Genomic DNA, 11757 nt, shown 5'->3' on the forward strand with positions numbered 1-11757 from the left:
AGAGCGAAAAACCTTCACGGGACTTCAAATTTTCATCGAAAGCAGGAGCTTATCGAATAATAGAATGTTGAATAAAATTTTACTTCTACTGCAGCTGTTTTAAATTCTTTTGATGTAGATTATGATATAATTTACAATGAGTAAAATAATGGGGAAAAATATGTCGACACTTACTCGTCCTTTTCAAGTATCAAAGTACAAAAAATATATCTATTGTTATTGCCGTTATTTATATTTATAAAAAAATATCATATCGTCTGATACTTATTGTTACAATCTAGTTATAATGAACAAAATTTGTAATTTTCATTCAAAAAATGTTTATCGGGATAGGTCAACTAAAAAGATTCTGAGAAAGGGTGTCTACTTTGTCCCTGAGGAGAGACCACGCTTACAACGGGGCCTATCCGATGTAGGGCACGGTCTTTCCTCCAAAAGACCTTTTTACCACTGAATATTCTCAGGTGAGGGGAATTTAGATCTGTTTAAACCGGTCCTTATTTAGCCAATCCTTGACTCTGCACGTTTTTTGTAAACCCTAGTGGCAATAAAACGCCGCTTGATGGTCAGGCAGGCTATCCACTATTTCATTATAGACTCCCTGAATGCCTGAACAAAACCTCTACAAAGAAATTAAAATTGGCAAAACTATAAAAATGTAAGAAATACATCTTAAAGAAAAAACTGTAAAAAACACAGAAAATATAGCTCAATTATGCTGCATTCCAAAACCAAAAGCATGCAAAACTAGTAGGATAACGGAAAAAAAAAATAGATTTGCAAACTTCTCATCTAATTTAAATCACACAAGAATACTCACTTGCGAGAAACCAGTGAACTGCATTCAAAAACAAAGTTATTCTTTCCAAATCAAACAAAGAGCTTGGATTCAATTGCAATGTTAAACCTGTTGGATATCGTGAGTTTATTGAAGATGTTATTAAAACTTGGGAAAAGGAAACCAACCAAACATCTATACTAACTTGAAGCAGGACAATCAAGTCCCATTTCCATTCCATTAAATGTGGTAAATCATTTGGGAAAAAAGTCGTTCTCGATAATCATACAAGAGCACAAACTTGCGAGAAACCAGTGAATTGCATTCAAAAAAAGTTATTCTTTCCAAATCAAACAAAGAGCTTGGATTCAATTGCAATGTTGAACCTGTTGGATATCGTGAGTTTATTGAAGATCTCATTCAAACTTGGGAAAATGAAGCCAACCAAACATCTATAGTTAACTTGAAGCAGGACAGTCAAGTCCCATTTCCATTCCATCAAATGTGGTAAATGCAAAAGTTCAAAATAATTCATTATCCATTCCATTGGTAAATAAATCAAAAAAGTTCTCATCTGTAAAGAAACTTGGATTCAAACTTTGTTTGATTCAACGTCAAGCAGGAAAATATATGCAAAAGTTCAGAATAATTCATGATCCATTCCATTTGTTTTCATCCGTAAAAAAGCTTGGACTCAAACTTTATTGATTCAACGTCGAGCAGGAAAATATATGCAAAAGTTCAAAATAATTCATGATCCATTCCATTGGTAAATAAATCCAAAAATTCTCATCCTTAAAAAAACTTTGATTCAACGTCGAGCAGGAAAATATATGCAAAAGTTCAAAATAATTCATGATCCATTCCATTGGTAAATAAATCCAAAAATTCTCATCCTTAAAAAAACTTTGATTCAAACTTTGTTTGGAGCATGAAGTTTAAATTTGTCTCACGCCTCATCACCCTCAGCTTGCGAAGTAAACATTAACGATGTCAAGATTTTGAATAGCTATTTTTCTTTTCTCCGAGACAAATGTATCACGTGACAAATTCTATAAATCTGATTCGATGCTTAAACAATGTTTTGCTTATTAAAAACAATAGTTTTATTGTACCCAGTCGGCGTGAGATCAAAATATTTCGTCATCATATTTTATAAATAATGTGCAACATGTAAGAAGTCGTGTAAGTGTATACAGTATACAGTCTTTGCATTGCCAATTAAAATGTTGCACAATATTTTTTTCTTCATATGACGCAATAGAAAGTGACGTCACGGCGACCTTCGAACATCACCGGGTCTGTGACACAGGATATTCATCGAAAATTCATGTCGAAAAATCGCATGATGAAAAATAGCTAATTGTCACTTTTTATAAAAACAAAACTATATTACATGTTACATTTTCTATACCAGTATTAACGCAATTGCAGGATATCCCCGGCGTAGTTCACTCACCATGAATGTGTATTGAGCAATGTCAAAGCGTACGTACATTTCGACCTGACATTCCCCCTCCCACTCAGAGCGTACGTACTTTTTGAATGACCCCTTGAGAGAAATGTCCCCGAAATTCCGTAATACACTCATCTCATGGTCCAAAATTCCGAGGAAATTGCCCGGGAAACTTAGGGTAAACGTGCATAAAACTTACATAAACGAGACTCGAGACTTTGACCGAAATAACGCAAATCTCAAAAAAATAAAAATCCCCCAAAACCCCAAAAATATTTCGATCTCGTACACTTTTTTGGAAGTGATCCATCCCTCCTCGAGTGACACGAGAATAATGGACCAAAATTAATATTTTGTCATGAATAATCATTTAAATGGCAAACAATAATATTTATCATACCTTAATACAATGTCTGCCTAAATAAACATGAATATATAAAAGTGTTTTAGGAAAGAAAAATCTTTAAATAATTTTTCACTTTACATCAATATGATTTTTGTAGTACACGCTTTTTTTATAAGAATATACTTTATGAGAATATTCATGATGAAATTGGGCAAAAAATTAAGAATACACTAAGAATATCCACCACCATCATGGAATTTTGCAACTGAACCTTAGAATGCCCCTTTTAGAGAATTTTTAACTGTAAATTGACAACTATCCCCCAGGAAGGCTCAAACATTTTAAAGAAATGCCATTTTTGCTTCAGGTATGTATTACATGTTAATTCTAGGTTGAATTAGGATCCTAACCTAAGAATACCGTAAGAATATTTTAGGATGATTTTCCCCAAAAAGTTAAGAATATCCATCATGAAATGAAAAAACACGTGTAGCTGATGATTGTAAGCATGAAACTTTAAGTTCTACTCAAACATGAAAAAGTTTTGACTTTATTATTAAATATTTATAATGAATTTTCAATTCTAACGTTGCATCGTAAAATAAAATTACAAAAAAAAAATATAATGATAGTCGCTCCCCCCTTTTTCACGCCCTTCCATTATAAGAAAAATGGCGTGTTTTTAAAATGTCACTATTGTTCGAATTTAGCCGAATTAAGCCGAAATTAACCGAATTTAACCGAATAAATGAATTTGCGTCAATTTTTCACAACAAAACAGTACAGTAGTAATCGATTGTACGAAGACTAACGTTGAAACGTGAATATGGATTTAATCAATGAAGGCACAAGTAAAATCGATTTAAATGATTATGAGGATTATGAAGACTTAGATTGGCTTTTTGACGAATCTTCCGATTCTGAATCTACGAAATGCAATGATACTTTGAAGCTACCAAGTAATATTTTTTCTATAATACTCTTGAGCAAAGTTTTGAAGCTCCTCTTTTGGCCTACTTGTGGGGATCATTTTTTAAAATGCTTTCATAGGGAGCAACACTTCCAAGCGTTTATAACCCCTCCTTATACGTTCCTCAAAGCATAAGTAGGGCATAGTTTAGTACTTTTGATTCTTTCCTTGGTCAAAATACCAGGCCTCCGAGCCATTTAGTTAGTAAAATAGGACAAATTTACTTTATATAAAACTACATATCCTATCCTATATATCAAAATATCCTATTCCTCTGGCGTTAATCAAACCTCTATTTTATCTGTTTTAGCAAACCGAAAACGTGGTCGCCCAAGTTTTGTTGAACGCAATCCAGAAATTGTTCCCGTTGTGACATCTTTTATCGAGCAGAGTACCGCTGCTGCTCATTTACGACGCAGAACGTCCACCGTTTACACGAATAGATTAACGCTTAACAATATGGTAAAATATGTTAAGGAAAAGTTAGGGTTGGATGTCAGTAAGGATACCGTACATCGATTGATGGAACCACTGAGGAAAAAAACAAAAGCATCATCATTATATAAAGGTTTGATTAACGCCAGAGTCCCTGCTAAGTGTAACTCTAAGGAAAAAAAAGTTCACCAACACTTCCACTACACATGTACACAAGTTAATTTGGTAAATGAGCTTGCGGAACTTTCTTCTTCAAACACAATAGCGCTTTCCGTTGACAACAAAAACAAGGTAAACCTTGGCGTTCCGGCAGTTTCACGTTACACAAAAACTTTTCACATGATGAACGATCGACCGAATTAGAATGACCACGATTTTCCAAATAAAAATTGTAAGCTGTTACCAGCAGGTTATCAAATCCTCAAGGCAAAAGTCAGCCGATCAAGATCGTTGTCACCAAACAGGCAAGGTAGATTTTCTATAACACGCAAACGTGCGTATTCAGCCGACTACATTAATACAAACAAATCATCTTGTGACAAGCTCGGACGTTCTGGGTCATTGAAGCTCCAGATTCGTTCGTCTAGATCGGTATGTACAAGCAACTTGATGCATGTCTCTTTCTTAAAGAAGTTAATCAAAGAAGAAATGAAGCTAAAGGATACTTTCAACATCGTCCTCATAGCAGATGGAGGACCCGACTGGTCTGTCAAGGGGGTCGGTAACTTGATCAGCCTTGGTATGTTGTGGAAAGAGTTGGGGGTCGATACGTTGACGATCCAGTGTTATGCGCCAGGGATGTCAAGATTCAACCCAATCGAACGTCTTTGGTCGGTTCTAAATGCAAAGCTAGTCACTGTTACTCTTCCTGGCGAGCTTGATTGGCTCAAGGTGTTAGACTCTGCCATCGAGATGTGCGCCCGTTTCTTGGACAATAAAAAGTATGATGGTCATCCCATCAAAGTTGAACAATTTTTTAGCACAAACGACGAAATACCTCAATTGAAGCTACTTCATGATAAATTGTCCAGATTCAAAGATGCTAGAGTCAGGGACTTAAAATCGGACCCGGAAACCCAAGAGTTTCAGAGAACGTACGAATTTTTTGTGAAACATTGTAATCGCAAAGCTTACCAGTTGGAATTTGTTCGTTGTGAAGGAGATTGCGAACATTGCTCTCAACTACCACTTCGAGACAACCAATTTCTTCAAGTAATAAGGGAGTTTGGTGGCACACTTCCAACGCCAGTCTCCAGTGAAGTCTATAAAAAACATTAAAAAAACTTGCATGAAATGCTCCGAACCAAAGTTAATCAATTTAATGACAACCCTCTTGGTTTTCAGTGGAAGTGTGAGAAAGGGTGCAATTATTTACGTTTTTCAAAAGCCGATTTTGAACGCCACAACAGATTGATGAGACATTGAACTTGCCCGCGAACTTGATTTAAATTTAAACTCGTTTAAACTTGATTGAACTTGACTTTCACGTATAATTTTTAATGAAACTAAGGAAATGTTTATGTTGCCTATTTTTTAATTCTGATTATTGTCATTTCATTTTAATTATAAATATTTTCTCAAGATATTAAAAACACCTAGATTTTCAGATAGGTATAAGGCATAGAAAGTTTACTATACCCCATCTTCATAACTTATTTTCAATATCTAAGGAGCTAGAGAGAGTTCTACGCAATTTTTGACAAATTTTGGTACAACTTTTAAGAATATTTTAAGCTGTCAAAGAGAAGGTCCTTTATTTTGCTCTAAATAGCCAAATTTTAGCCTATGTTTACCTTTTTGGTTTTTCAGAATACAATTCCAACCCCCCGGCATTGGTCCCCCCTGTTAAAATTTTAAAATTAAAAAAATTTCCAATCCCCCCCCCCCCGTTTATTGGCACCTAGAGTACTCTACAGGTCAGAATTCTCACTTGAATAAAAACCTAGATTTTGGGGGTCACCTACATTTTGGGGGTCCAATACTGTAGGTGACGAAATTTTACCCAGACGAATTTTTTCCCTGACTAATTAAAACCCCGACATTTTTTTCCCCGATAACGTATTGTTTACCTTAAGGACTCTGACCATAGTCCAAAAATTGATTTTGGTATTTGAACATAAAAGTTATATTTCAGGTTCCTTAACACTTTTAACAAAGAATTGCCTTTATAAATTGCTTTTTAATCGAATCCCTTAAGAGTAATTAAGAATTTAATTGCAAAAATGACGTTATGAACTTTAAAAAGATGTTAATAATATGTTGCCCTCTCACCCTCTTTTACAAAAAGTGCTTAGTTTTAATGGGTAATTATTTTTTTTGTTTTTTGTTTCTTTACACTGTCCGCAAAGAATTGAACTATTTTAAATTTTGCGGAAAATCTTTCTAAAAAGATGTGTCAAAAGTTATGACTGTTTTATTAAGCAAAATCCAGATGAAAAATTGATGAAAAACCACTATTTTGAAGATTTCGAGACAAAGAAGTATTTACAAAAATTTCCCGCAAAAATTTTTATTGTTCGGTAAAAGATACACCATCTACTGCGAAAAATTTTTCAAAATGTTTTTTCTTCGCCGAATCTAAGCTCTTCAAAGTTGAAATACTCTTCCTCGCAAAAGTCTTCATTTTCTTCTTCATCAAATTTTTTCAATGCAATTTTTGAATTTTCAGATTCAGGAATAGTTTGTCTAACAGAAAATGTATAACATGCCATAGTTTTGTTGGTTACATCAGTCAGAAGACTTTTAAAGACTTTTCAGGAGAGTGCTTCGATTCGATTTTTTTTTTCATTTAAATTAATTTCCATCTTTTTTACAGGAAACATAAAAACAAATACCATCAACTTTCAAGACTTTCAATCATCGGAAGAACAGAATCTGGTGGAAGTGGAAAACGGTAATTTCAAATCAATTATAGTTTTCTTGTAGTACCCTAGGATGTACCCCCCCCCCAAAGCTAGATAGGATTATAAAGGAAATATCCCAAGAAGATCGGGTCTTGGAATTTATAGAATTACATGTTTTTTATAAGCATGCGAAAACAGGCTCAGAGATGCTTAGGTTGAGAACTATAATAAGGCTGAAAAAATGCTTGAGTTATGCTTATATCCTAACAAAAATCTTTCGAGGATGCTTACAAAAGATAGTGAATCAGGCTCAAAATATGCTTAAATTTGCCTATTATAATGTTATAATTCTTGGCTGAGTTAGAACAAACGAGACTGGAGAAAGGGGAAATTTGCTTTGCAATGGCTTCACAAAACAACAAAGTAGCTGTAATGCTCAGCATATGCTTAATTTTTTCCCATATCTGAGCCTAGATATGCTTATAAGTGCAATGCTTATAAAAAAAAACATGTAAACCAATAAATTTTTTTTAGAAAAAGACGATACATTATTGCCACCGAATTCAAATTCAGAAAACACCGTTTTGGTAAGTTTACATGATTCACCATATAATACTCAAGAATAGCACACTTAGACCCATAATCCCCAAAATCCTCAATAGACGACTTTTTCACAATTTTCATACAAATTTGCATCCAGAAAAAAAGACAATTCGAGGCAGAAATCTTAGAAGAACTTAGAAGATGCAAAATTTAGGCAGCTTTTTAGCTTCCTGATTTATTAAATTAAATTTCCTCTAAAGTCGAGAATTTTCTAGTCGCAAAATATTTTGACATTAAAGTACATTTTTCAGCAACGGGGGAAAAAGTAAACTTAATTGTTCTATTTTATCAGGAAACTCTACAAAAAGATGTCGAGAGCATCAAAAAATCAATGGAAACACTCCAAAAATCTATAACATTCGCCAACGACAACCTTTCAAACATTTACAAAGAGATGAAAGAAATAAAAAAATTAATAATGGTTAAAAAACAACATCACCAATAAAACCGAACAACAAACCCCATCAAAACAATTCCCAATCCGTATGTAGTGGTAGTGGTAGTCAGCAGCCAGTGGAGCCAATGGCTAATGTAGAGATCCTGGTAGAATGTCGTGATGATGTAGAAAGTCAAACCCCTCTTGATATTGATATTAATTTGAGCCCATTACTGTCACCAGTCGAAGAGACAATGCCCATTTTATTCGAAGATCAAATTTTACATGACAATAACAATGAAAATGATACATCAATTTTCTCAGATAATCAAAATAATGAAAATGAAAATCTACACATCGAAGCCCAAACATTTATCAAAAAAGAACTGGAGAGGGTCTTCACTGAGACTGATTTAGAATGCCATCGCTTCACATATCAGTCGAGAAAATCGAACAAAGATGGCCAAAGGAAAATTTACCAACCCCTTTCTCCTACTCGCGTGAGTAGGATCGAGCAAAGGGCATCAAAGGCTCATCCTCATGATTATGAGAAGTTAAAACAACAAAAAGGTGGTGTGGCAGAGACATTCAATTCGAAATGTCGAAAAGTTGAAAAGAAAATTAATAACGATAACGAATATATACTAAATCGCTACTCTCGGGTGCTTAATAAACGTACATGCATGTTTAACAATTTTGACAAACATTTTTTACTCAATTTCAAGTTACCTACTACCTTACTCTTAGGTGCCAAATAAACGGGGGGGTTGGAATAAACGGGGGGGTTGGAAAATTTTTGAAATTTCAATAAACGGGGGGGACCTAATTGCCGGGGGGGTTGGAAATTGTACTTATGAAAACCCCAAAATAAGGTGAATATAGGCTAAGATCAGGCTTTTTGGAGCAAAATAAGGGGACTTCTTTTAGCCAACTGAAAATATTCTTTAAAATTAATAAACGGGGGGGTCCTAATAAGGTCCGGGGGGGTTGGAAAATTTTCGTAAAATTAACAAGCGGGGGGGACCGTTTATTTGGCACCTAAGAGTATACAACCTTGCCTATTTTTGTTTCTGACGCGAAATATCTATCTTTGACGACTGAGGTTTTATCTACACAAAATTCCCATTACCAAATTTGTATTGTAGAGGAACTGCTATGGAATTTTATCGACTGTGTGATTTTGACGAAGGCGAACTTTTCATCATTTTGCAATCTCGTGGACATCGATTATACAAGAAATGGCTCTTTCCGTAAATTAGTAACACCAAAAACATTTTTCATGGGCATCCAACCAGCCAAGAGAATTTAGGCGAGGTTGTAATTGGTGCGGAAGTAATCCAAATATTCCTACTTGCGATGATACGAAGATTGGAATAATGCAAATCAATACATCGATTGATCCGATCGAAAAAAGCGAATGGCATGAAAATTACAACGACAGAACGTCGAATGGATCGTTGCTTTCTCTTTTAACCAGAAAAAGTTGATGGTTAAACGGTTGACCAACACAAAGAAAAAGAGAATAATGTAAGTGCCAGTCGGTTATTTCTTCGTTATATATCAAAAAAGAAGAGCACACAACAGAAAAATAGGACAAAAACCCCAAAAAATTAAAACAGCAGCAGTTGTGATGTAAAAAAACGTTTTATCCAAAAATATTAGAAAGGTATAATAAGTAAGTGTTCTACGTACGAAGAAGAAGAAGAAAGTACACTTTCCTTTCTCGATATCAAAATTACAAGAACAGATGGAAAGTTTTCTACTTCGGTTTTTCGTAAAAAGACATTCAGTGGAGTTTATCTGAATTATGAAAGCTTTTTACCGACAACCTATAAGAAAGGTTTAATTGCTACTCTCCTGCATCGAACGCTTACGATTTGTTCAGATTATAAAACTTTTCACGATGAAATCCAAAAACTTAAAATCATTTGGATGAAGAATAAATTTCCGCTTTTTATCATTGATCGCTGTATCAAAAACTTCTTGGATAAGACGATGACTAAACGGAAATGTACCAAAGAAACCTCTGAAAAGAAAGAGCTATCAATCACACTAACTTTTCTTGGAAAGCAATCTCTGGAAATTAAGAAAACACTTGTTAGTATTTTCCGTCAATTTGCACCCGAAACTAAACTTCAAATCAAATTTTCATCGCCTTTTCGTATAAAAAATGGCTTCGCTTTCAAAGAACGATTGTCTAGAAATTTCGAAGAGGGCATAGTGAATTTCTAGTTTGTTATTTTTTGATTTTCTTGATTTATTTGACTTATCTGTTTTTTTTTTGTTTTTTTTCTACTTTTAGACTAGATAATGCTCAAAGAAATTAGCGAAAGATCTCGTAAATGTATGATGTTTTTTCCCTGTCTGTTTTATAATAAAAAGCGGATTTCACGAGATTGTGAAGAGAGCTTGGATATTGGCTATTATAAAAAGATATCATAGGGGTTAAAAAATACTTTGGTTTGTATTATTAAAAAGTAAAGCTGACATGAGTGGAATCCTAATGGGACCTGTCTGTATTTTGATTAAAGGGAGATTGCGTTCCTTAAAGCTATACGCTTAAATCACATCTAGCAAAGAAACTTCGTATTTTTCTCCTTCAAAAATGCGAGAGCTAAATAGCCGCTTAGCTAGTAGAAAATAAAATATCTGTGGATAAAATGAAGACTAATCAACAGTCTAGTAAAAAGTCGAAATTCAAGATGGAGAATGTATTTTGATGTTTTTGATGAAACTTTAGCTAACTATTTAGTTTCATATCAAGTCAACAACTAAGTTTGGTGTTTCAATGTTTAAAAAAAAGACGATAATACTGTTCAGCTTCCTTGTTGTGAAATTTTAGCTTGTATTTTACGAGGATTCAAAAGATACAGAGCGATACTTTGACCCGGCTGGTGAAATTTGTGATGATCACACAGAACTGTTGTTTTTTGCCTACTAACATATTTAACCTATTCTTCGAAAAATAGTTGTGAGGCGAGACCAATTTAATTTGTTGTTCTACGGGCCCGACCGACCCTATTTTTGCTAAAATCAAAAAAAATATAATATCGAATTTCGACTAGAATATATTTTACACGCTAGTTATTTGTAAGAACTTGAACAAAGCTGAAAACTAATTCAAGAAATTGCAAAATCATAAAAAGCATTCCACACACTAAAATTTTATTATAATCTTCATCGATAAAAAACAAAATGAATTTTTGATCCAGATACTTTTTTGAAATTCTTTTCGGTACCTTACCAGCCCTGATAAGTGAAAAATTTATTCTTATTTCACCGACCGACCGACCCATATTTTTCTAACGATCTGTCAGTAGAACAACAAATTGGTCTCGCCTAAAATACAAAAATGTCAAGAAAAAGAATACCAGTAAAATACTCAGTTTTCAATATTTGGGTGTAAACAAAGAAAAAATTTGGATATGCTTCAAAAAGTCACAGCGAATTTGCACACTTCATTCTTAACAATATATCAGAACAAGCTGTTCCTATTCCTGTTCCTGTTTCTGTTGTTGAATCCATAACTGATGTTGAATCCATAACTGACGAAGAAATTATTGTTGATGAATTATCATATACATCTAATAAGCGATCAGTTGATGTAACTGGTATCAGTGGTAATATTTCAGAACAAGTTAATGGTGATGAAGAAATTATTGTGGATGATGAATCATCATACAAATTAAACCAGTTAATTTTCAATTAAAATTCTTCTTCTATTATGGTTTTGATATTTTCTTGTTGCAAGAATATGATCATTACTCCTATCTTTTCTTATCAGAAAACGAATAAGCGTAAAGCGGCAGTAGAAAAGACAGCTTTGGACAGACACTCTAAAGAAACTTGGAAGAAACTAATATCTGCTGAATTGGTCTCATCCGAAGATGAATTGATAGAGGGAAGAACAAAGTCATTTACGGTGCGACCAAAATTAAATCGACCAGCAA

At 34.0% G+C, this 11757-nt stretch overlaps 2 long non-coding RNA genes across 2 annotated transcripts; one reads left to right on the forward strand and one right to left on the reverse strand.

Moving 5' to 3' along the window:
- Nucleotides 1–3742: 3742 nt before the first annotated feature.
- Nucleotides 3743–5518, reverse strand: LOC136815935 (uncharacterized). Its single transcript, XR_010847782.1, has 2 exons — nt 5120–5518; nt 3743–4822 (listed from the first exon to the last, which is right to left on the reverse strand). It is a non-coding gene; the product is annotated as an uncharacterized lncRNA (long non-coding RNA).
- A 1286-nt stretch (nt 5519–6804) lies between these two features.
- LOC136815932 (uncharacterized) lies at nt 6805–7834 on the forward strand. Its single transcript, XR_010847780.1, has 3 exons — nt 6805–6878; nt 7363–7415; nt 7724–7834. It is a non-coding gene; the product is annotated as an uncharacterized lncRNA (long non-coding RNA).
- The last annotated feature ends 3923 nt before the right edge of the window (nt 7835–11757 follow it).

Source organism: Clytia hemisphaerica, unplaced genomic scaffold, assembly GCF_902728285.1.
Source record: "Clytia hemisphaerica strain Z4C2 unplaced genomic scaffold, Clytia hemisphaerica genome assembly, whole genome shotgun sequence".
In the NCBI taxonomy this organism is placed as follows: domain Eukaryota; kingdom Metazoa; phylum Cnidaria; class Hydrozoa; order Leptothecata; family Clytiidae; genus Clytia; species Clytia hemisphaerica.